The sequence below is a fragment of the Pleurodeles waltl genome, chromosome 1_2 (genome assembly GCF_031143425.1).
Source record: "Pleurodeles waltl isolate 20211129_DDA chromosome 1_2, aPleWal1.hap1.20221129, whole genome shotgun sequence".
Classification (NCBI taxonomy): Eukaryota; Metazoa; Chordata; class Amphibia; order Caudata; family Salamandridae; genus Pleurodeles; species Pleurodeles waltl.
Window position 1 is genome coordinate 605,968,379 of NC_090437.1, and position 26,519 is coordinate 605,994,897.

A 26,519-nucleotide genomic window follows, 5' to 3' on the forward strand; every position below is an offset into this window, starting at 1 on the left:
ACTTTTTTGCATGTACAGAATGCATCGCTGAAAACGAGAAAATGCGGCCGTGGGAGTGTTTTTAACTCCAAAACGCGCGGGCTTGGCAGAGAGGTACAAGAGGATTTAATTCACCAGAGCCTGTCCACTAGATGGCAATAATGGACCAAAATTTGACTTAATTAAGTCGCAAAAGCCGAGTTATCTTCCATAAAGATGATACATGAAGAAGAACAATGCCTGTTTTAACAAATTTTGTTTTGTGTAATGAATACCGACAAATGAAAATGTGCGAAAAATAGACAATCGACCTGCAATCAATTGACGCTATAAATGTGTTATATTTGCAAAAGGTGGCCGAGGGAGCATCTAAAAGCATGCAATGTTTAATATGTACCTGTTATTCTTAATGGCAAAATTACTTGATACATGGTCACAACAGTTGCTTTCAAAAGTTAAAGAGATGGATACTTGCCAATACTGGTAAGGTGGGGCTATCTCTTCAAATTTGCCTCTAAAAATGGATAGCTTATTCCTATAAAGTTACATGTTTTGATTTGTTTGCATTTAATATTCAATTTAGTGAATATATGGTATTTACATTCAAAAGCTTTCTGTTAAAAGAGAGTGGGTTGTAACAGAGATATCAGTAACAAGAGAAGGCAGTGCATGCTTTCACTAAAATACCAGGGGTAGCAGAAGTGACATCACGTGCCCTCTGACCTCCACTTTCACTCACAGATTCATACTTGCACATGTACTCTCTCTCTCTGCCATGGAAGGGCATATTCAAGCTAATTGTATCTTTTTTAATTACACTTATAGCGAATAATATAATATTATTCACTATTAGTGTAATAAAGATTGACAAAAAACAAAGGGGCATATTTATACTCTGTTTGCACCGGGTTTGCGTCATTTTTTTGACACAAATTCGGCGCAAACTTAACTCCATATTTATACTTTGGCGCTAGACCCGTCTAGTGTAAATTTAAGGAGTGAAAGTCATTTTTTTACTGTGGAAACCTACCTTACATTAATTACATGCAAGGTAGGCGTTCCCAGGCAAAAAATGACTCAAAGGCATTTGCGCCTTATTTATACTCCCGTGCAAAAATGACGCATGGGAGGGGGAGGGCCTTAAAAAATGACTCTAAACTGGTTTAGAGTCATTTTTTAACACCTGTGTAAAGGCAGGCATTAAGGGACCTGTGGGCTCATTTCCATGGTCTCTGACCATGGAAGCAGTCCACAGGTGCCCTTTCCTGTCCCCAGGGACACCCACTGCCACCCTCGCCCACCCCTGGAGGACACCCATGGATGGGGGACCCATCAACGGTAAGTAGAGGTAAGTATTTTTTTTTACGTAGAAGTGGCATGGGGGACCTAACTTGGGCCCCCCTACATGCCACTGTGCCCAATGGCCATGCCCAGGGGACAGAAGTCCCCTGGGCAAGGCCATTGGGCAGGGGGGCATGACTCCGGTCTTTCCTAGGACAGGAGTCATTTCCATGGGGGTTGTGAATCAAAAAATTACGCTAGTCAGGTTAGAGTCAATAATTTGGGCTCTAACCTGACTTGCACCATTCTTTGAACCACAACCCCAAGTCTTCCCTACGCCTCCGCTGCCCGGTTAGAGTCATTTATTTTGACGCTAACCAGGCCGCAGCGCTGGCTACCGTCATTCCATGAATATGACACTCGGCTGGCACGTTGGAATGACGGTAGCCGGCGTTATACTTGCAGATTTGCGTCAAAAAATACTTATGGGCCAAAGAGAGGGAGTCACAACGGCCGCCCGAGCTGTCACTGTGGTCCTGGCACTGAATTTGCCACCTTTGAAGACAGGGGTCGCAATGACAGTGGCAGGGGTCTGTGACTCTGGGCGACCCCTAAATTCTCTCCATGAGTGCATGGAAGAAAGGGATTGTAGAGTGTTGGAGTGTGTACGTGTGAATGTTAGTAGTGCATTTGAAGATTTAGGAATACTAGGGGGCAAAATGACTATTTTAGACCTTCTGCTCTAAAAATAAAATTCTTGTCTTTTTGTTTCTCCTTGTTTAACTTAGATCAGTTTATCCTAGCAGCTGGAATGTTCTGATCACTTTGTTTATTCCAGTTTCTAAGTTTCCTTTCCCTGGCGATAATTCGGGAATAGAGCCTCCAACATTTCCTTGTTAGCAAGACATCATGACATAATGCAAATCATTTCACAATGCAGTGCACATGTATTGAACACTGAATATTGGGTCATATTTATGAGAATGTTTGTTTTATGTTTTATGTTTTGTGTTTGGCCCCGAGTGGTTCCACAAATCTGGAGTAAGGCAATGTAGAGCTGCGTTGCCCTTACTCTGCCCTGAGAAGGAGTTCCATGGGCATTGTGTGGATGTTCACATGCAACTCACAGGGATATTGACACATTTCTAGATTTACCAGAACTGTTAGATCTGGGAAACTGACATAAAGATATACCTTTTCAAGGGAGGTGTAAGAAGGATAAATATATACATATTTCTCCTAGTTACGTCCTCTTTCCATGTGTGCTGCACTGAGTAGCACACATGGAAAGAGGAATATGCCCCTCAGGATTGGCTTTGTGCAGGAAGGTGTTCCTTCTGTACAAAAACAATCCTGCATGCAACACAAGCAGCATTGCACCATAGCTAGCCAGCCCATTGTGCATCAGCACAGCGGAAAGGACAGGAATACACCAAATTGCCTTAAATATAACCCATTCCTCCACTTTCCCTTTCCTTCCATAAAGTTGGAGTCGAGGTGCCAACTTTATGGGCTGGCTGAATAACATTTACGTTGTCATATATTTAACTTAAGGTGGTGCAAATGGCATTTACAAGAGACACTGTTCACAACTAAAAACATGTACACATAGATGAATGTAATTGCCATAGATAAAACATTATTATCTATTGAACAAGTATTAAGTATCCCGAATATTGGCCATTCACACTTTTAGCCTTGTCTTATAACAAGCCACAAGAGATACAGCAGCTGTGATAAGAATTTGCCTGCAGACAAAGGGGTGAGAGAACACAAATACATTATCACAAACTAAATATGAAGAAGCAATATGTTTTGATGGTATGTATGGATTAACTCCCTTTGCATATGTATGTATATATATATATATATATATGTATATATATATATATATACAAAATCTTGAACAAAGTAAGAAATAACATGCACTTAAGAGTGCTAGACCAGAAGTTTATTGCCCCTTCAACGCATTTTGACCAACATGGTCTTGCTCATGGTATGAACTCAAAACCAAACACCAGTGCTTTATCAGTGCAATGTAAGTGTACAAACATAGATGGAGGACTTCAATTCAGTCTTCATCTTGGTGCCATCTTAGAATGTGAAAGAATAGTGACTATGTATAATAAAAACAATGGGGCAGATGTATGAAAAGGGGCGCAGCACCACATTCTTGCACCCCTTAGCGTCCTCCCCCTAAAGCCACCATGTGTGAGCCGTATTTAAAATCGGCACACCATAGCAGTATTTAGAGGTACTAGTGTCATACTTTTTGACGCTAGTCTGGCACTTTGCAGTATTAGCGTCAAAAAAATTGACGCTAATCCTGCAAAGCACCCAGCGGCCATTGAAACCAATGGAAGCCTCCTTTTAATGCCTGCTCTAAGTAAGCGTAAAAAGTGCAGAGAAAAATGGCGCAAGGATATCTCTTAGATTTCCTAGTGCCATTTATTTGTCCCCCCCCAACAGTGGAACCCCCCCCTACGAGTTGATTATGCCTGGCACAAAGGATTACAAAGTGGTGCAATGCATGCATGCATTGCACCACTTTGAAAATATGGGCCCATATATTACCGGCTGCTAGCGCCATTTTGGTGCACCGTGCGGGCATCATATTTATGCTTTGACGCACGGCGGGGCAAACAACAGGTGGGAGTCATTATTTTTGACGCACACCGCGGCGTCAAGTTGTAAAGGAAAACGACGTTAACGCAGCGGAAATGACTGTGGGTCGATTTCTGACACCGCAAACCGGATATGCACAGTTTTTTTTGACGCAATAGCGTAAAAAAACACAGCAAACACAGCCATTTCACCAGAGGAGAGCCAAGATGGATCCCAGACTCCACTACAGACCCCAGGAAGATGACAGCAGACCAGGAACCAGCCAGGAGGACCCACACAAGAACTAGGACACTTTTAAGAAGAAAAGAAAGTGTCGCTTTAGTGCAGAGGAGCAGGAAATTCTGGTTAAAGAGGTGACAGAACACCAGCACCAACTGTTTGTCACATCAAAGTTGCCAATCAGTAGGAGAGAGGCTATATGGCAACAAATTGTCGACAAGATTAACAGTGTGGCTGAAGTACGCAGAACAGTCATCGAGTGCAAGAATCGCTGGCATGATGCAAACGCAGGACAAAGGAAAAGATGGCAAGGAACAGGAAGGCAGCACTGCAGACTGGAGGGGGGAGTCCAGCACACCAGGAGGCCCTCGACCACATGGACGAGATGGTCGCAGCCGTCATCCCTGAGGAGATCGTCACAGGGATTCAAGGACAGGGATTCAAGGACAGGACAGCGCAGACTACCAGGAGACAACGCACATGCAGGGTAAGTTGCATGGGGAATTAAAATGCAATAATGTCATCTACAACAAGGGGGGGGATACCGACCACAAAATGCATGGAAGTCATCAAATACATGGAGTAGCATGGGTAAAGGGGCACGGCATTGGGGCATGGCCTGCACAGACAGAAGCTGGGGCACACCATTACACTACACCAACAACAGTCCCATGGGGCATGCTGTCATGCCAACGATGGAGCAAAGGGAAAACCACGACAGGAGGGAAGGCCGCAACGTCAAACTTACATCCTGGCACTCGTCAGCCAACATACCCCCTACATTAACTAGGTCCCTATTAGCAATCCTCTAGTCAAACCGACAACTGCAATGTAACTGCGACAATAGTTGCCACTACCACCTCTGATCTGTGTGCAGCTCAAGTAGCCAATGGCAGTAACCTCCCCATGGATCATACACACCTAAATTAGGGGGTGAGGATGACATCTGTAACAATCCCCAAAAACAAGACAAAGGCCCCAGTACTCTCAAATGTCAATGCCCATAGTTGCCACAAACATCAGCCAAAGTGAACAACAATAGGAGCGACACAGCACTAAGGACACACCCATGCTGCATATGTCAGGGCCCATCCTGTGCCTGGGTAACAAGGCAACATCCTAAATGTCATACTGCTCAGACAACACCATTGAGGAGGGGACACATGTAACTGGTCTAACTGCACAGTCAGAGGAGGAAATAGGACACTCCTACGACTATCAGGGCAATCCAATGTAACACACATTACCCAACATCAGCAGGACCAATTAACAATGTCAACATCCATATCGGATCATAACATTGCCATGCATAGGATATGCCACATGTCAATTATATTTAAGTCTTAGTATTCCAGGGACCTCTTCCGACAGGTGGGTTGTGACCAGCTGCATGGGTGTGTCAGGAGTTAGGAAATGGGCTGACATGTACATGGAATGTCATGTGCGCAATGCATGTCATATGTGTGGCACTTGTGCTGTCTATGTTCTGATTCTATGGAACTCTACTCACAGATATTCCTTGCAAATATGGGATGCAGTTGGACTAACTGCTGTCAAGGGTCTTGTCAGACATTCCTGTTAGTGATGCCAAAGCACATTGACTGCCTCATGTATGAGGCTTGTTTTCCCCTTTTTGAGTGATGGTGTCATAGTTGTGTGCCATATGCTGCGTTGGACCTTGCTTTCAACATGTATGTGTGAAATAGTTGTGGTCCTCTGCTATTGGCCTTCAAAGGAGATATGTACATGATATATGTCATTAAGAGAGTGTGTGTATATGACCATTATAGATTAGGCATCACATTAGCTCTGGGATGCTCCGTGTCCTACTCAGTATCTCAGCAATGCTCCATGAGGCAACACTCTTATTCTGATAAGTAGAGATGAAGGTGTGCAAAAAAGAAGAGCCAGACCATGATATGGTGATTAGAATAGGTGTTTATTTAAATTAGTTAACTAAAGTGGTGAAGGTGATCATATTCAGAAGAAATTATTTACAATCTGTTGCCGCCTGCGTATACCAGCAGCTGTGTTCTGTAGTTCCCCCTCCTGTTGCAGGCCAGCATCCTCCTCTTCCTCCTCTTCAGGCATGTGTGGCTCTGGTTCCAGGAGGGGAATGTTTCTTTTGATACAAATGTTCTGCAATATTGCACATGTGAGGATGATCCTACAGACCATCTCCGGGGAATATAGGAGGCTACCACCAGTGATGTCGAGGCAGCGGAACCTTGACTTGACGATGCCGAAGGTCCGCTCGACAATGCTAAGTGTCCTCCTATGGGCCTCGTTGTATGCACGCCCTGCAGCTGTACTTGGGTTGCCAAATGGTGTCATAATCCATGGCTGGATTCCATACCCCTGATCAGCTGCAAGAGAAAATGAATGGGATCATGTTGATGTAGCTGGCACTATTGAAAAGAGACCTTTCATGGTAGTTGTCTTGTGTTGTCTGTGACTCTTTTGTGTACTAATGTGACATCCTATGCTTGTAGGCTGTACCATCTGCATTGTGTTGTTTCCTTGGCTGAACGAGTGTTTGTCTGCTAACCATTTATCAGCAGTATGTTTTGGGATTTGCAGTACAGTGTGCCATCCCTAGCATTGTGACTTGTGATACAGGTGTCCGTGTGTCTTCACTGGGGGTGAGATGATAGTTCCATGCACAGTTAAAATTGAAAGTGTTGTTAACACGTTCATATCAAAGTACCCTGGACATCCCATACCTTGAAACTTATGCAATGTATTAATGTAATGGTCATTGGGACACTTACAATTTGCAAGGTGACATTTAGGCAACCACACTCATAGACGTCTTCACATTAGGCTGTACAGTAATTTCCAATGTGTGACAGGTTCAATGGTGACTTAAGAAACATGGCTAGTGATGTCACGACCTCAGTGTGTTCCTGTTGACATGTTGCTGTTGTGGTGTATGTGTTGTGTGTCCTAGAGGGTTGCTGTGCAGTGAGTATATAAGTAGGATTTTGTACTTACCAACAAGTAGTCCATTGCCATACCGTCCATCCTGGAAGTGTTCATTGATGGTGCAGTGACGGAAGATGTATGAGTCATGTACACTCCCAGGATATTTAGCCATGATGTTGGTGATCAATCCCAGGTGATCGACTATGGCCTGCACGTTGATGGAATGTGTGTGCTTCCTGTTGCGGTAGAGGTGTTCAGTTGCAGCAGGTGGCACAAGGCGTACATATGTGCAGTCGATCGCACCAAGGATGTGTGGGAAGCCACTGATTGCGTAGAACCCCTGTTTTGTTTCCTGCTGCTTCTGCAGTGTGTTAGGGAAGCAGATGTGGCGGGGTGTCAGTCGAATGATGGCATCCAGTACTTTGGGAAAAAAGGCGGAGAATGATGGTTGTGATATTCTGCCAACCAGGGCACCAGTTGTTTGGAAAGAGCCACTTGCCAGCATGTGAAGTACGGCAAGCAGCTTTGTTTCTGTTGGGATGGTGCAGGGTGTCACCAAAGTGGGGGCCAACTGCTGTTCAATGTTGCGCAGCAGCTGCTGAATGACCTGCCAGTTCAACCAGTACCTCTGTATGATGTTGTGTTCCCTGAGGCCCTGAAGGGTTGTTCTTGGGTGGAATATCCTCTCCTGCCTTCTGTGCTGCCTTTGGGGTCCCTGCTGGTGTTGTTGTAGCTGCTGTTGTTGCCGCTGGGCTCTGTGTCTGCGTGCACGCTGGATTAGAATCACCTCCATGGCTCCCTGTTGCTTCTCTGCAGCTCTGCTGTTTGTTCTGTGTGTTCTGATTAAATACAGGTGTGTTTGCCCCATTTTAATGCCTGCCCTGACCCAGGCGTTAATTTTCGACGCAAATCGGGCTGTGCGTCATTGTCTGGCTCCGCCTCCCGGCCTTGTCCGAAAGCATAAATACGACGCACGGCCCTTTAAGCCATTTTTTGGACGGGAACACCTACCTTGCATATAATTAACGCAAGGCGGGTTGCCGCATCCAAAAAATTATGCAAACGGCGGAATTTTGTCATCCACGGGCGTCAAAGTTTAAATACGGGGCAACGTTTGCACTGATTGTGCGTCAAAACTTTTGACGCACAATCGGCACAGACGGAGTATAAATATGCCCTATGGTGCGGCGTTTTTGGCTTTCTAATGCCAAATTAGCATCAAAAAGTGATGCTAATGTGCCATTAGAATGGCGGACGGCCCACTTAAATCTGGGCCATTGACGACCATGATGCAAAATGTTTAGTCCACAAATAAACATGCATTATAAGTATAATCAACTCAAAGCTTTCATTACGGAAATTCATCAGTGCTATCTCATCATTGATCATACTTACAAAATTATAATATTAGGCCATATTCTTTGAATGCTGTCATTATGGAATGAACATAAATCCCAAAGTCACTAAAATATGGATAATATAACAATATCGTAGAATAAAACCTCTAATGGGCAGAGGCTGATAACATGAATGTAAACAGTACTTAGGGGCCGGTTATGACTTTGGTGTCAAGGGAGCTGCCGACGCTTTTCAGTACATAAGAATATAACTAATCCACCGGGGAGACTCATTGTATCTTCCATAGGGAGTCTCCTGGAGAACAATTCCAGATTTGTGAATCACTTTATCAAACCCTATGTAACTGGTTTTCCCTCCTTTGTTAAGGTCACTAAAGACTTTTTAAAGAAAAGTGAGGGTATTATTTGGGAAATGATTATTGTGTAATAAGATTAGTTGTGGCACCGATATTAGACATGATGAAGGCTTGGAAGCTATGAGACACTTCCTAAGAGCCAGACCAGTATATTTGCTTGCACAGACCAACATCTTAATACAAATTGCGAAATATTGTCTTGAGAATAATGTATTTATGTTCAATGACAGGGTGTATAGACAGAAACAAGAGACCACTCCCAGTTACTCAGGGCTCATGATGGGTTGGTAGGAGAAATAGGTGTCCATCTTGGAGGAAACCCAGGAAGTTTTTAAACACGTAGGCCTGTGGCAGCATTACGTAGACAATCTTTTTTTTATTTGGCAAGGTACAAAAGAGATGGCAGAAACATTTGTTGCATGTCTTAACAACAATGAATATAACCTTACATTTTCGGCAGACATAAGTGAGGAAGAAATTAAATTTCTTACGTTAAAATAGAGATAAGGAGTAATAAGATCTGTACCAAACTCTTTAGGAAAGCTACCACAGGGAACACTATCCTTCATTCCCAGAGTGACCACCTAGAACCTCTTAAATAGAACATTTCATTTGGTGAGCTTCTAGGAGCATGCAGAAAGTGCAGTACAGAAGAGTCATTCCAAGCAGATCAAGGTGAGATGACAATTAGATTCATAGAAGAAGGTTATTCTAATTGAGTCCTAAAGAAAGCTGTAGAGAGAGTAAAAGAAACAAACTAGAGAGACATTAGTTTTTGACAATGACAATACTAACTTAGAGAAAACAGAAGACAAAATCAGGTTCATTACCACATTCAATGAAGGCTCCAAAGAAGTTAAGAATATCATATCCAAAACTGGCAGATGTTGAAATGCAACCCTATCATTCAAAATGAGATCAAGGATATCCTCAGCATAACATGTAGAAAAGGGAGATTATTGAGAGATCAACCAGGGCACAGTGATTTGGAATTATTTGTTGAGAATGATCAAGTTCACTCAAACCTATATTGTAAACCCACTGCATTTAATGCAATTTTACATGCGACAAGTTCTCATCCTAAAACTCAAATTAACACAATCCCCTTTAGGGAAATGATTTGTGTAAAAAGAAATTGTAGTAAGGCGGAGCTCTGTGAATTGGAGTTGGACAAATTAGAGGAGAGATTTCTTTGTAGGGGCTTTTTAAAACAAACAATCAAGACTGCCAGAAATAAAATTAATAAAGTGGCAAGAACTTCTCTTCTAAATAAACAAAATAAAAAGAGTTTTCGTTCATCACAAAATGAGATATCTTTCTCTACATCTTACAGTCAGAATCGGCAGGACATTTACAGGATTCTTTTGGAACACTGGAATGTCCTACACACAGACGACACTTTGAAACGGATACTACCTGTAAGACCAAAAATAATTCACAAAAAAGGAATGATCATTAGGAATTTGGTCTGCAGGAGCTTCTTGTCTCCAGTTAAGGAGAATTTAAACACCTGGCTTCCTGAGAAGCCAATTGGTTTCCTTAATTGTAGTAAATGTAACATGTGCAGTATAGCTTTACACAAAACATTCACGTTTAAGTTTAATGAGAGTAAAACATATGCCATTTTGACTTTCATTAACTGCAATACTAAATTTGTGGTCTACATATTGCTATGTGAGTGCAACAAAATATCTGTAGGGAGCACTATTCGACCTCTAAAGGAGAGGATTCAGGAACACATGCGAGCATCAAGTAGTAATGACTTATTGTCACCCATAGTTCGTCATATACATAAGGACCACCCCATGACAGAGACTCTGAAATTTAGATTTATGGGTATCAGTCATACCATGCCGCATCCCATGGGAGGAAATCATGAATTGGCACATAGAAGAAGTGAAGCTAAGTGGATTATCAGACTTAGAAGTATTGATTATAGCATGAATTTGGATCATGAATTACACCATTTTCTATAAAACATATAAGATGCAACACGTGTTAATGATAAATAGGTGATATGTGTTTAGAATCATGTTGTACATCAATTGTCACAATTTATGTAATCTATACCATCTTTTCAAATCAACGAATGAGTTGACATATTAATATGTTGCAAAAAACTACATGGTATTCATGTCTAATGTTCACTCTTTTCATTATTTCTTGTTTGATTCACTGATTAATACACACTGATTAATACACAGTGGGGTGTAGGATCTGTAGCTCTCTGGATGCCACTTGCTTCTACCTTTCCCTTTGGTAATACATATCTCCAAATGGACCTATATCTATGGACAAATTTCTCAAGGAATACATCTGGTAAATATGTTTCAATCTTCTTGAAGTTGAGTAGGCCAGTATGGCGCCTAATTGATGATTAGGCAACTTAAGGAAATAAGATTCTCACATTGTATGGTTGGATTTATTTATTAGTTTAAGAATGTCCACTGCATGGTTGCATGCTGATATTTCAACTTCCAACACAACACTTTTCATTTTATTTTTGGTGCAGTGGTTTACAAGTTAGCTGACTGTTGTTGAGTCAGCACTATTTGGTTTCATGTTTAGAATTACGTTATCTGTGGGTTCCAATTATGTTGCTCGTACCATTTAAAAATAGACTAACAATGTTTACATTTAAACATTTGGAATGATGGTGTAATTTCGTTTTGCCTGCATGTTATGACTTTAACGAGCATTAACGAAGTACTAGATGTTGTTACCTTGTTCCGCTCTATTCTAAAATGGTGCCCACATTTTACACTACCAGGCTTGCGGTGCCTACTTTGAGCTATTCTGGTATGCGTTGTCCTTCGTTTGTTTCCCCCTTTCTATGTTTATAAGGGGCGCTCACTAAGAGTTACGAATTGCTGCTTGTTTTCTTATCGAACATCACGGCGGTTCGCCTGGGGCCTAACGGACTTTTCTTGGTATGTGACAAGACATTTTTCTAAGATTGGGACTTGGATACTAAATGTAGATATACTTGAATTGTTTGTACAACAACATATTTTACCGCTATATATATATATAACATGCGGTTTCATTTATATTATGAATATACTTAAGAAACGTTTCCTTCCATTTCTCTTTTAGATACCGTTTGACAATTTAAACCGATACTTTATAATGATAACAACTGGTTTGACTTTTGGTCTTATTTTGCCTTCAAATTGGAACTTCCAATTAAGGGATTTATTGTACTAATCCCATCATCTTTTGGCATCTTTTCAGAATGAATTAACATACGGTCCATGAGAATCCCTTGGAGATAATTGGCTCGATGTATGGGCTGTATATACCGATATCCTTATTGAGATGAATTTTCATGGTTATTGATTTCTGTATACAGGTCAGTGGTTTTAGGTTGCTTGATCTTTGGATTTTACCATTAATTTATGTGGACTTAAGATAGACTTTAACCCTTTTTTTCATGCATGTATAGGACAGTATCAGGAACATATTGGGATATAGCCTATATATAAAAGGTATTTCATATATTTCTCAAAACTCTGGTTGGTTTAATATCCTGGCAACTATCACATTGCATGTATATATATACGGATGGACGTTGAACTACTAAACTGTTTCTCATATATCTCAGATCACTTGACTTATCTATTGTAAATGCTTGTACTTTGATTGTTCGGTTCTACATTTGTGGTGCGCACTGGGTTATGTGGCTTGGTCTATTTCTTTTGCACAGATTGATGAGTGATTCACTGATCACGGGTACTAACACAGTACTCATTTGAGAATGATAATTTGACTATTACATATGTTATTATTTTAATCAGCCTTGATAAAGTCCTTATTTGGACGGAACACATGTCGGCTGGTCTGGAGATTTCAACTGGGTTGATTCTTGTGACTGCAAGCATTATCTTCTTTAAATGGACTATACTAGGAGATAAAACTTCTGATCTACAAGCAGGATTGTGACACGTACTAGATGGACTGATTTTTTGTAAACTTTTTGTTTGGAGTTGTAGTTGTAAACTTCAGAGTTCATATAAATGTATGGAGAATTTCACAATATATGTGTTAAACAAGGTGTCTAAATGTATTTTGTATCAGTCTAGTTTTTGTTGTTGTTGTTTTGTTGTCATTTCTTCGTATGAATGTTTTATATATCTACTTATGAACATACACTTGATATATGTCTTTTCCACATAACTCATTAATCATATTGTATGACGGTTTGAACTAATTAGGAATTGTATATGAATTCATCATATTGAAATACTTAATACTTACTCCTTTCGAGTGATCCACAGGAGGTTTTCATATGTATGCTTTTACTGATGTAAGTTGTGTCTTATTTCAGTATACATATTAGGCAAAAAATTATTATATGTGTTGTTGTTAATAACATGTTTATGCCACTCAGGGCCCATCACACATTGACTCATATGGCTGCTATAAATTATACATAAATAATTTTGTCCACCATGGACTTGTTTTGTGGACTGGATTATACAGAACCCTATATATTGATGTTATAAAATCATAAAAGTGTTCAAGTCACATGCAGGATTGTATACATTGATCGTATAAAAGTATAAATATGTTTATGCTACTTTTAGGCAATCTCATGTTCCTCAGTATAACCATGGCAAACAATGTTTTTAGAATACATAGGGCCTGATTACAACTTTGGAGGAAGGTGTTAATCCGTCCCAAATGTGACGGATATACCACCAGCCGTATTACGAGTCGCTTATATCCTATGGAACTCGAAATACGGCTGGTGGTATATCCGTCACATTTGGGACGGATTAACACCTCCTCCAAGGTTGTAATCAGGCCCTCAGTCACTATCCTTTTTATATCCTAAAATGGCGCTGACATGATAAAGTGAATTGAAGTCACTCCTTTATGTTTATGCACTTACGTTGCGCATATGAAGCACTGGTGTTTGGTTTTGAGGTCAGATCATGAGCAAGACCATGTTGTTCAAAACGCGTTGATGGGGTAATAAACTTCTGTTCACACGTGAGTGCATGTTAATTCTTGTTTTGTTCAAGATTTTAGATTTGTTTGGTGGCCACTCAATCATTAAATGCACCACTCCCACAGGGCTTCAGGTTCGGAGTAGCGTGGACAGATATATATATATATACATATATATATATATATATATATATATATATATATATACGTATATATATATATATATGTATATATATATATATATATATATGTATGTATATATATATATATATATATATATATATACATTTGAGGCTAGCAATAATGCCCCCAAGACAATGTTAGGTCCAGACAAGGTCTCAAAACATCAGCCCCAGGCTCAACCACTGGTAGCTTCGCATTGAGCAGGCAGACTTAACGGAGGAGACTGGTATATTAAGCATTTAAATACACCAATCCAGTAAATACGTGAGATACAACACACAATGCAAATCCCACACCAATTTATAACAAAGGAAATATTTGTATCTTTAAAATGACACCAAAATGACAAAAATCCAATATAAGGAACCGGAGATATGAATTTTTAAAGATTACATTTTAAAAAGTGTCTTCTAGTGCTTAGGGGGAACCCCTGTCCAATGTGCTGCAGGGTGCCCCCCAAAAGCATGAAACCTTCCTCTAAAGTATAGCAGTTTATTGTCTCATAAAGCACTGCACTTTACAATTATAAGATGGATGATTTTCCTTGGGAGGAGCAAGACCTGGTTAAACCAGCCTACTGGTGGGGTCATTTCCATTAACTCTATCAATCTATTTGTAGGGTACAGAGTGAGAGGGCAGACATGGCTGGTATTCCTTTCTTTCCTGCTAACCAGCTGGCCAATCCTATTAAGGCTGACCAATTAAGAAAGGCCACTAGCAGGCCTGAATTTGGCTCAAAGAAAATAAAGTCTTATAACCTATTTTCCTTTTTGTATGAGTTGTGTTAAATTCAACTGTGGCACATTGTGGGATTTATCATTGCCTAGCTTTTGAGTCCTTTCATGACACATTTAGCTCCTTCCTAACAATACTTATGCTTATTGAAAATATTTCCATGTTACTCTATGGAGCTAAGTATCTACAATGTGGAAAAATTAAATGTACAGTTTTTCCCACCAGGGGATATAAAACATCTATTATAATGTCCCATTTATAGTTCTATGGCACCCCTCCCATGGGTCATCTAGAGGAGAGCTTAGGGGTGATATATATAAAAGTAAGGCAGATCATCAATCTGGAAGTATCTTTCATTCAATTGGTATACAGTTTACTCTTAAAAGACAGTTTGCAAGGCAGGGCTGCCTTTAAAATTGACAGTAGGCAACCCAGCAGTACATACTCCAGAGCAATCAATCTACTGGGCCTCTAAATGTCCCTGACCTATTATATACTAGGGACTTATAGGTAGTTTGAATCCCCCTTGCCCTATTATCTACTAGGGACTTACAGGAGTCTGTCATTGCCAATTCTAATTTTACCACATTACCATATACCTTCTATTTACAGCACTGGCCCTGGGCCTGGGTGGTAGAGCCCAGGGCACAGTCAGAGTCAGTTACCAACAGTATCACTCATAAAAATTGGGGTGAACAAACTAAAAGGCTGACTTTCTCATATATATATATATATATATATATATATATATATATATATATATATATATATATGTATATATATATATATGTATTATATTATTAAAAAGCCAAAGGTTACAGGGACTTTATAGTAAGGTTCTGAATTTACTCGTACAAAACTTTAGAAATTCACCAGTTATTTAGGGCCAGATGTAGTAAGCTGTTTGCATGGTGCAAAATGCGAAAATCGCAGTTTGTGCCATGCAAACAGCCTTCTGCGATGCACATTCACAATTTGCGAGTCGGTACCGACTCGCAAATTGTGAATGCGACCCGCAAATAGGAAGGGGTGTTCCCTTCCTATTTGCGACTCGCATTGCAATGCAAAATTGCTTTGGGACCCCTTCCCCTTTGTGAATGTTGCCCAAAAGGATTTTTCAGAGCAGGCAGTGGTCCAATGGACCACTGCCTACACTGAAAAAACGAAACCAAATGGTTTCATTATTTTTTTTATTTTGCAACTCGTTTTCCTTTAAGGAAAACGGGCTGCAAAATAAAATTAAAAAACTGCTTTATTGAAAAAGCAGTCACAGATATGGAGGTCTGCTGACTTCAGCAGGCCACCATCCCTGTCAGTGCAGGGACTCGCTATGGGGTCACAAAATGCGACCCACCTCATTAATATTTATGAGGTGGGTCTTTGCGACTCCATAGCGAGTTGCAGACGGTGTCTGAGACACCGTTCTGCATCAGGATTTGCGATTCTGAAATTGCGATTCGCACCAACTCGCAATTTCAGAATCGCAAATTCTGACCTTGCTACATTTGGCCCATAGTTCTTTCAAGTAATTGTAACTTGTGCCCTAAGGTAACTATAACTTGCGCCAAACCATGCACAGTTTTTTATGAATAATTGTGTAACAAATGTTACAGTGATATTATCAATTATGTTATAAAAGATGTCATCAATGCTGTAATATCTGGGGTAATTAGCAGTGCATGGCGAGAGGGCATGTTATGGTTCCCTTTAAGCATGAGTTATATTTACTTGAAATAACTATAACTAAAACTGGGTGAGTTTCTAAGATTTTGAATGAGTAAATTCAGAACCTAACTATAATATCCCAGTAAGCTTTGGTTTTGTAAGTGAATTTCTGTGTTTTTTAAAATTTTATTTTATAACTATAATGTCCCTGTAATCTTTGCTTTTTTTAGTGAACATCTGTGTATTTTTCAATGGAAAGTAATTTTCATTACTATACGCTAATCCAATCACCGCCACGCACAGCACTCCTGGACACCCCTGGACATAGCAGGAGCCAGCCCTGGAGGGTGGCGGTCCCCAGGGCCATCATAGGGTCCTTGAGGAGGGCTGTGCAACCCCCTCCATTGATTTAATTAGCCCCAAGGAGGTGGTGGTCCCAGAGTTGCAGGGCGGCCAGACAGCCCACCTGCCTTTAATTTGTTATCAGCCCTGGGGAGGTGGCTGTCCCCAGGGCTGCGGGGCTGGGTGGCCCATCTGCATTTAATTTGTTATTAGCCCCAGGGAGGTGGTGGTCCCTGGGGCTGCGGGCGGGGGGCGTATGGTGCCCCATGCTGTATTTCTTTGAAGCCCCAGGGAGGTGGCTGTCTCCAGGGCTATGAGGGTCTACGCAGCCCCTCTGCATCATAATTTCAATGCCCAGAGAGGTGATGGTCCCCAGGGCTGCAGGAGGGCTGTGCACCCTCCCTGCATTAAATTTCTTTAAAGATCTGGGGAGGTGGTGGTTCCCGGGGCTGTAGGAGTGTCAGGGACCTCAGCATTGTATTTCTTATTAGACCCAGGGAGGTGGCAGTCCCTGGAGCTGCAAGGGGGGGCAGAGTACCCCCGCATTTAATTTATTAGCCCCGGGAGGTGGTGGTCCCTGGGGCTGTGGGAGATCCAGGCCACCCCCCACATTGTATTTGTCATTTGCCCCAGGAAGGTAACAGTCTCTGGGGATACAGGCGGGCCGGCTGGTCCCCTGCATTAAATTTGTTTTTAGCCCAAAGGAGGTGGCAGTGCCTGGAGTGCAGGGAGGCCACACACCTCCTCTGCATTCATTATAAATAAGTTCCAGGGAGGTGGCGGTCCCATGGGGCATCAGTCCCTCGAGCTGCAGAAGGGGCCGGGTGCCCTCGTATTTAATTTAATATTAGCCCCAGGGAGGTTGTTGTCCCTGGGGCTTCAGGGGTTCTGGGCCACCCACTCACAGACCCAGAAACACTATCTTACACTAATTTGCACACCAGAGAGACAGGCCCTGAGGCCAACCCCCGCCACGCATGGCCAAAGGTCGTGTGATGTTTGGGGTTGGGTAGTTATAGGGGTTGGCCAAAGGGTCTGGCCACAGGCAACCCCAGCCATGCACAGCCAAAGGCTGTAAACAGTGGAGGTTTTAAAAAGTGGGGGGCATTAACCCCATGTGACTTGCACTCTTTTTTCACTTCCCTTCCCACCAGTTCAGGAGTGGTGTCCTAAGACTGTTCACTCATCCTTGGGTCCATACCCTCAGGCTAAGCAGGGGACAGGGGTGGGCTCTCCCTCCTCCTGTCCCTCTTGCTTCGATCCGGTACCCTCCACCTTGGAGTGGTACTGCCAGACAACTGAACTGTGAGGGTGCCTCTGTGGGCCACCACTCCCAGTTCCCCTGACACCTGGGGCAACTCATTCCCCAGAAGGCAGTCTGTGGGCATCTGGGGACTGAATATGACCCGCCTCTGGGTCACCTCCCCACCTCACCCCACTCTAGGGATACTAGGGCCATAGGATGGAAGAAGTCCTGCCACTGGGCTGGTGTCACCCTACACACCTGGCCGGTGTACTGCTGTGGGGAGAAAAGCCTTTCTACCATCATAGTATGGCTAGCCCCACTGTCCCTCAGAGCAGTGACTGGGACCCCATTCACTGTTACCTGGTGTAAGTGATGACTCCCCCCCTCTTGGATCACCAACTCACCCTCTGAATCAACCTCACAACTAAGGGGTAATTTGGCATGGTCAATGACCTGCCCCTGGGGGCTATCTCCCCCTAAGGCCACATTAGCCACCTCAGTAGAGGGGCCACCGATGTGGGTTGTCTTAGGACGGACAGAGTCCCCTTTCATGTGTCCGAACTGGGAACACTCAAAGCACCAGAGTTGAAAATGGGGTGGCCTGGGCCACCGCCTACCAGAATCTCCCTCCTTCCTGTCAGAAGGGACCTGAGACCTTTTTTCTCCCTCCTTATCCTGGGACCTGTCTGTTCTCCCTTGACTTCCCTGTCCTTTTTCTGGGAACCCTGCCCAACTTTGGCGGAGTCTCCCCCATAAACCTTCTTGTGGACTCTGGTACTCACCCAGCGGTCTGCCTCCATAGCAAGCTTCCTGGGGTCAGTCAGCTTACTATCAGTCAAGTGCTGGTGCAGCTCTCCAAAACACAGACTAGACAAGTGCTCCCATGCAATTAAGTTGTACAGCCCCTGAAAATCTGTCACATTACTGCCCCTCACCCAACCATCCAGTGCTCTGAAAACAAATCTGCACATTCTAACAAGGTCTGGGACTCAGTTTTCTTACTCTGCCTAAACTGATCCCTGTACTTGTCAGGAGTGAGACCATACCGAGTGAGAAGGGCCTCCTTCATGTCACCGTAGGTGAGGATGTACCCCTTACCCAAAGCTAGCAAAGTGTCCCTCCCCTCCTCTGTGAAGTGCTTCCACAATCCTGCTCCCCAATTCTTCTCGGGGACTCCATTCATGTGGACAGACGCCTCAAAACCCTGAAACCACCTCTGCAAGTTATCTCCCTTCTTGTACTCTCTCCCTACGTTTTTAGGAATGTGCACAATTCTGTCTGACTACACTGAGGAATTGCTGCCACTATCCTGACTGGACCTGCTCCTCACATCCAGCTCTTTTATGGTCCAAAAGCATCTTTCTTTCCTCCATGGCTCGCTGCTACCTGTGAGCCTCCATTTTTAATCTCTACAACTCAATCTGGTGCCTCCTGGCTTCTCTCCTGTCCTCCAGCTCCTCTGGAGTCAGGACTTTTGATCCACCACTGCCGCTTGGCACACGGGGTGCCTCCCCACAGCAGCTTCTCCACCCTCGGTACATCTTCCCTAGAATTTGTGTCAGCAGACTCTCCATTTGGGTTAGACCTCTGATTTGAACTTTGAGGTTTTTACAAACTGCCTTCAGTTCCGTTATGGAATACGTTTCCAACCTATCCTCCTCAAAAACCAAATCTTGGGATGCAACTGAAGATGCTCTTTACTGAGACATGATGTCGCTAGGGTTCACTTGAACTCAAGATCAAAAATAGGTCGAAACATCGAAAACAAAAAAGTGTATGTGGCACGTAATGGTCTGGGATATGGTAGTAGTGTACACCAATCACTGTAGGTCAAGTGCAAATGCAAGTCCTATCCTAACCTCTGACAACCAATGTTAGAAATGAGGTCCCTAGTTGGCAGTCGCTTTGTACCCTGCCCAAGTAGGAACCCTCACTCTAGTCAGGATAAGGGAGATACCCGCTCCGATAACCCCTGCTCACCCCCCTGGTAGCTTGGCACAAGCAGTACGGCTTATCTCAGAAGCAATGTGTAAAGCATTTGCATATAACACACATTAATAAGTGAAAACACTACAAACGGACACCACACCAGTTTTAGGAAAATAGCCAATATTTATCTATATAAAACAAGACCAAATACAATAAAAATCCAACCTACAGTAATAAAAATAGGAATTCTGCAAGATTTACTCAAAAATACAGTGCCTTGAAGTTGATAGCTCCACCTGGGGCTATCACAGCATCGTGATCAACAAAACCAACAGTTCAGGCTGGCCGCGGAGTTGTGGGCCAGCTACGGTGTTGGGAAGACCCACAAACAGTACCTTGGATTTGCAGAGCGTCTTGATCCTCGCGGTGAGCTCCAGAGAGCGGTGTTGCTGACGTCGCAGTGTCGGTTCTGGAGTCGGTGCAGGAGTCGTCGGGCCCTTGAGGTCACACTTGTTGCGGATCAAACTCCAGACTGATGAAGTCAGGTGAGCGGCGTGGATAGCGTTGGGGCTGTGGAGCGAAGCGGGACAATGCGATGCACGGTGCCCACAAGTTACGGTTCATGTAGCGGGTCGGTGACGGCATCCAGCGGCGTTGGTGAGACCAGGGCTGCGGTGTGAAGTGGGGCGGTGCGACGTGCGGTGTCCACAGGTCACAGAGCAGGCAGCGGTGTCGTCATTGCTGAAACTCTGTCCTCAGTAGGCCCAAGCCAGTGGTGCAGGATGGTGCTTCGTGTACCTCATGAGCGGTGTCCACAGGCCACGGTGCAGGCAGCGGTGCAGTGCCAGCAGGAGCGGCATCACTGGGGTTGCCCAGGCTGCACTGTGAGCAGGCGATGCCGGAGTGCGGGCCCACAGGTCACGGTGCGAGCAATGGCTCAGTGAAGTCATCCGATGACAGCGTCTGGGAGACCAGGGTTGCGGTGCGAAGCGGGGCAATGCGACTCCGTGTGGCATCAGCAGGTCACGTGCAGTGGTTTCTCCTCTTGAACAGCACAAAACACAGTTCCCAGTGCTGCAGGTCGAGGAAGCTGAAGTCTTTAGTGTCCCTGAGACTTCCAACAGGAGGAAAGCTCTACTCCAAGCCCTTGGCGAATTTTCTCAAGCAAGACACACAGCAAAGTTCACCCTTTGCACTCTTTTCAGGCAGAAGCAGCAACTGCAGGCCAGTCCAGCAAAGCAACACAGCAAAGGGACAGTACTCCTCCTTCAGCTCTTCTACTCTTCTCCTGCGTAGTGGTTCCTTTTGATTCCAGAAAGGTTCTAAAAGTCTGGGGTTTGGGTCTTCTTCTTATACCCAGTTCTACCTTTGAAGTTGGCAAACTTCAAAGCAAAGCCTCCAGTGTTTGCAAGATCCTTCCTTGTCCAGGCCAGGACCCAGGCACACACCAGGGGGTCAGAGACTGCATTGAGTGAGGGCAGACACAGTCCTTTCAGGTGTGAATGACCACTCCTCCCTCCCCTCTAGCTCAGATGGCTCATCAGGATATGCAGGCTACACCCCGCCCTATCTCCTCCAAAGTGAAGGCAGGGGAACTTTCCCCAGTCACACGTGCTGTGATAGGTTCCAGACACAGGTCACAGCAGCACAAGCAGTTTAGGTGTTCTCCTGTTGAAGGTCAGGAAACACTTGAGGAATCAGATAGAAAATGGCGGTCACGTCCGTGGCAGTGTGTACACCGTCACCGCTGGCACAGATCCCCATTGGCCACTGTACTCCATAAAGCCCCATATTATCCAATGAGGAATTGCACTGTGGTGCAAGACCGCCTTCTGCCACGACGCCCAACGTCAGCGGAGTTACCTCATTTCCACCTGTCCCTACATACAGGACAGGTGCTCACCATTTCATGGTGGCGGACAACGGTCATATCAGCCATAACTGCGTCACAACCTAGATTAGCACATACCTTGCCATTCCCACTGTCCCATCACATAAATGCACTATGTACACTGAAGTTGTGGTTCCATTGTTCAAATTGAGACAGCCTACTCACTCTTGTGTCCCTTAGATACCTACCGCTGTGGATAAATCGGAGGAGGTGACATACCCCCGTGTACAGACCCCTTGTGGACTTGGCTGCACTGGAGGACAGGCACATTATACTCACCTATAGACTGGACAGGACCACAGTCACTGAGCTGTGTACCTAATTGGAGCCAGACCTGATATCTGCTATCCGTCATCCCACCGAGATACCTCCTCTTGTGCAAGTGCTATCATGCTCCATTTCCTGACAACTGGTTCTTCCCAAGTGACAGTGGGCTTGGCAGCAGGAATGTCACAGCCAATGTTCTCAGTCTTTCTGGTGAAAGTTTTGTCTGCCCTGGTGAAACACATGTGCAGTTACATAGCTTTCCCCCAGGTGGAAGATTTGGCCACAGTGAAGGCCTGATTCTATGCAATGGGACATATACCCAATATTATTGGGGGGATTGACGAACACATACTGCATTTGTCCCCCCCACCCCGCCAGAATGAACAGGTGTTAAGGAATCGGAAGAGTTTCCACACACTCAATGTGCAAATGGTGTGCCTGGCGGACAAGTACATCTCCCTCATCAATGCTAAGTATCCTGGGACGGTGCATGGCGCCTTTGTTCTGAAGAATAGCAGCATTCCAAATGTGATGGCCGAACTACAGAGACACAGGGTGTGGCTAATAGGTGAGCCATGGTCCCCACCCACTGTATGTTAGTGTATGCCTTCAGGTGTCATCCCTATAGCATTGTATGAGGCTAAATGTTGTCCCTGAGGAACGTTATAATGAGGAACACGGGCTAACAAGAAGGATCATCGAGAGGACCTTCGGGCGCCTGAAGGCCAGGTTCAGGTGCCTCCATCTTACAGATGGATCCCTGTGCTACTCACCCGGGAAGGTCTGCCAGATAGTAGTGCCATGCTGCATTTTGCAGAACATGGCCCTCAGGCGGTATGTACCCTTTCTGTAGGAGGAAGAGACTGGAGATGCCCCTGTGGCAAAAGTAGACCATGAGGACAGTGAGGATGAAGAGGATGAGGATGACAACAGAACATCAGTTATCCGTCAATACTTCCAATAACACACAAGTGAGACAGTGCAACTGACCATTCCTCTTGCTATTGATGTATTCTGTGTGGCTGTAGCATCATGGCATTAAATTCCTTTGCATCTCAAGTTATTGTCACCTATGGCTTGTGAATTCACAGATGTTGGTGATATAACAACTATGTACTGATGTGCTGACTACAGACAGCTACAGGTCATTATTTTTATGCTCTCACAGTGTTCAGATCATTTGCACTAGATGTGACTGTTTCTATAAATGCACATTTTCAAAACATAAAATACTAGTAGTCAAGTTGTGTTCAAGGGTGTTTATTGTAGTGCTATGAAATTGAAAGAAAAGTGCAATGGATTGGGGTGATGATGGAGGAAGGACCAGCGTATTGTTCCAGTCTGTTTGTATCACAGGCCCAGTGTCCAAGTGGCCATAGGAAGGAGAGCAAAGGCAGTTCAAAGTGGACAAGATGATTGTGTGAGACACAAGGAGGACAATTGGGAGAGTCTCATTTCCTGGTGGTGGTCTTGGCAGGTGTCTCTGGCTTCCATCAGGAATGTTAGTAGGCTCATAGGATCTCGGTGAGTGCCTCCTGGAGAGTCAGTTCCCTGGGCCTGTCCTCCCCCCTGGTGTACAGTGGTCCTCCCAGTGTCCCTGTTGGCCTGTGCCCCTGTCTCCTGAACGGCGCGCCCACTGCCACTGACCCCAGGTCCATGATTGTATTGGGTATGAAGTGTAGCCCGGAGTCCCTGTACAGGTGGGCACACTGCTGATTGACGTGTCCTGGGGACAGAGGTGTGCGGATACTGGGTGGGTGCTGTGGTGTTGGATACTAATGGGGTAGGCTGAGTGGGCTTGGGTGACCGACTGTCCAGTGGTCCCTGATGGGCCAGGTTGTTGGTCCAGATCCAGAAGTCCGGAGTTACTGTCATTACTGGGGGGATGTTCTGGTGGGGGACTGGTTTGTCATGGCACCTCCTCTCTGCTGACATTGGCTGGGGCACCTTTGGGGATGTAAGTGATGTATTATGCTTCATGTCTGTGACATATTGTACATCCCTGGATTCCCCTCTATCGTTGGTGTTGCCCTGACACCTTTTACTTGTTTATGGTGATGTATTGTGTAATTATTAGTTTTCCTTTGCTGTACATGCTTTGGTGATGGGTGTCCATGCAAGGCTGGGAGGGGTGTCCATGCATTAGTATGGCATGCAGGATTTGGCATTGGGGTTTGTCATCTGCGTTGGTGCAGTGTGTGGGGTGTAGTGGAGTGATGTGAGTGAGGGTGAGGGGGTGTGATGGCATGCAGGTATGGGAGGTGATAAGTGGTAAATGTAGACCTACCAGTGTCCAGTCCTCCGGCTACTTCAGTGAGTCCCTCAGGATGCAGTATTGCCAAGACTTGCTCCTCACATGCTATAAACTGTGGGGAAGGAGGTGGGGGTCCACCGCCAGTCTTCTGTATGGCAAGCTTGTGCCTTGCTACCACGGTACGTACCTTCCCCCGTAGGTCGTTCCACCTCTTCTTGATGTCATCCCATGTTCTTGGATGCTGTCTCATGGCATTCACCCTGTCCACAATTCTCCCTCACAACTCCATCTTCCTGGCAATGGATATTTCCTGTACCTATGCTCCAAACAGCTGTGGCTCTACCATGACAATTTCTCCACCATGTCCCTTAACTCCTCATCAATGAAACGAGGGTTCCTTTGTGTGGACATGAGTGTTGTTGGTGAGAGTGTGTTGAGTGATGTGGTGGGATGTGTGATGTGGGGTGCGTGAGGGATGTATGAGTATGTTGTGTGCGTGTCTAGTTGTCTCTGTGCTGTTAGTGTCGATTTCCAGGCAGTAATTGTTGTTCATAAAGGGTTGTGGGTAATGTGGGTGTGTGTTTTATAGTGTTGTGGGTTGGTGTTGTGGGTGTATGAATGTCAGGTGTGTGTTTTTGGTATTAGCCAACGTAGTGTTGTTTTATATATGGGTGTCCATTCTGAGCACGGCAGTATGTACTGCCAATGGTTTACCGATGTTGAATGTCCGCTGTGGTGATTCGTGGGTTACAATGTGGTGCCCATTGTTTTGTTGGCGTAACAGTACAGGTGATGGTATCGCCACTTTAGCAGTGACCTTTGGGCTGGCAGATTTGTGTATGTGGCAGTATTCTGTTGGATTGGAGTGTGTGTGTGTGATAATATGGCGATCGGATATTCGCCACCGTGGTGGTATGTTGGCGGCTGTCACCGCGGCAGGAAGAATGATCTACTGCCAATATCATAAAGAGGGCCTCAGTAATCAAAAGTACTTTCTATTTAAAAAACAATAGAACTTCACTGTAAAAAAAAAAGATTACAGTGATGTTATAATTAGGTTCTGAATTTACTTGTGTGAAACACTAGAAATTCAGCAGCTATATATAGAGTTATTTCAAGTAACTATAACTTGTACCCCAAGGTAACTATAACTCGTGCCTCTGCCATGCACAGTTTTTCTTTTAATACTTTGGCTACTAATGATGCATTGATATTTTTGTTGAAGTTATAAAAGTTGTCATGAGCGGTGTAATGTCGGGAGTAATTAGCAGTGCATAGCAAAGGGCGAGTTCTAATTACCTTAGGGTGCGAGTTATAGTTACTATATACATGAATTCACTGAAAAAGCAAAGGTTGCATGGACGTTATAGTTAGGCTCACATTTTAAACATACAAAACCATAGAAATTCACCTGATATAGTTAAAGATATCTCAAGTAACTATAACTCATGCCCTGAGGTAACTATAACTCGCACGGCCACCATGCACAGATTTTTGTAAAAATGTTACTTGCAAATATTACATTAATATTATCAATGATGTTATCGAAGATGCCATGAGTGCCATATTATTTGGGGTAATTGGAAGTGCATGGCGAGAGTTATAGTTACCTTTAGGCACAAGTTTTAGTTAAAAATGCTTTTGTTCCCTGGGGAGGGTCCCTTAGGGACCCCAGCACCAGAGCTAAGTGGTCAGGTTGTCCAGACCGTGGGCTCTTTTCTTTTTTTAACACTTTTTTTGTGGCTCTCGGCTCAAGCTGAGTCCCAAGATGTCTGAGCGCACTTCCTGGTTGACAGCTAATCAGAGCTGTCCATTTGCCGTGCACAAGCTCTTAATCTTCGTGAAGTTGTTGCGGCCAGAGATATCCAAATTTGTTTTCTCTTTAAACCCTCAAAAGCTACACCAAATAAGTGAAAGCAGAATCTGCATACCGAAAGCTAGTTTTCTGTCAAGTTTGATGTAATTCTGTCCAGTGGTTCGACCTGTATTCGTGTCTAAAGGTCCTATGGAAATTAACATGGGAAATGCAACTTTTTTAACCTCGCATGTTTTTCTCAAGCCCCACTTGACGGATCACCCCAAAACTTTCCGTATGCAACAAGAATCACCGGGGCCCTTTTTTATTTAGGACAATTTCATGAAGATTGTCGAATGATGTTAAAGATATAGGCAAGTCAAAAAATGCTTTTTCTATGGAACCATGGTCCTAACTATAACTGCCTAGTGGTGATCGCCACTAGGTAATATATACACATATGTGTACATATATATTTGCATAGATACATATAAAACTATATAAATAAACAAACAC

General features: G+C 43.9%; 1 long non-coding RNA gene across 1 annotated transcript in view; it reads left to right on the forward strand.

Annotated features, from left to right (window-relative positions):
* The first annotated feature begins 11,595 nt into the window (after positions 1-11,595).
* The window catches only part of LOC138295724 (uncharacterized), a 145,215-nt gene continuing 130,291 nt past the window's right edge, over positions 11,596-26,519 (forward strand). The window contains exons 1-2 of the long non-coding RNA XR_011203671.1: positions 11,596-11,673; positions 11,978-12,095. This is a non-coding gene — a long non-coding RNA (uncharacterized lncRNA). The remainder of the gene's footprint in view (positions 11,674-11,977; positions 12,096-26,519) is intronic.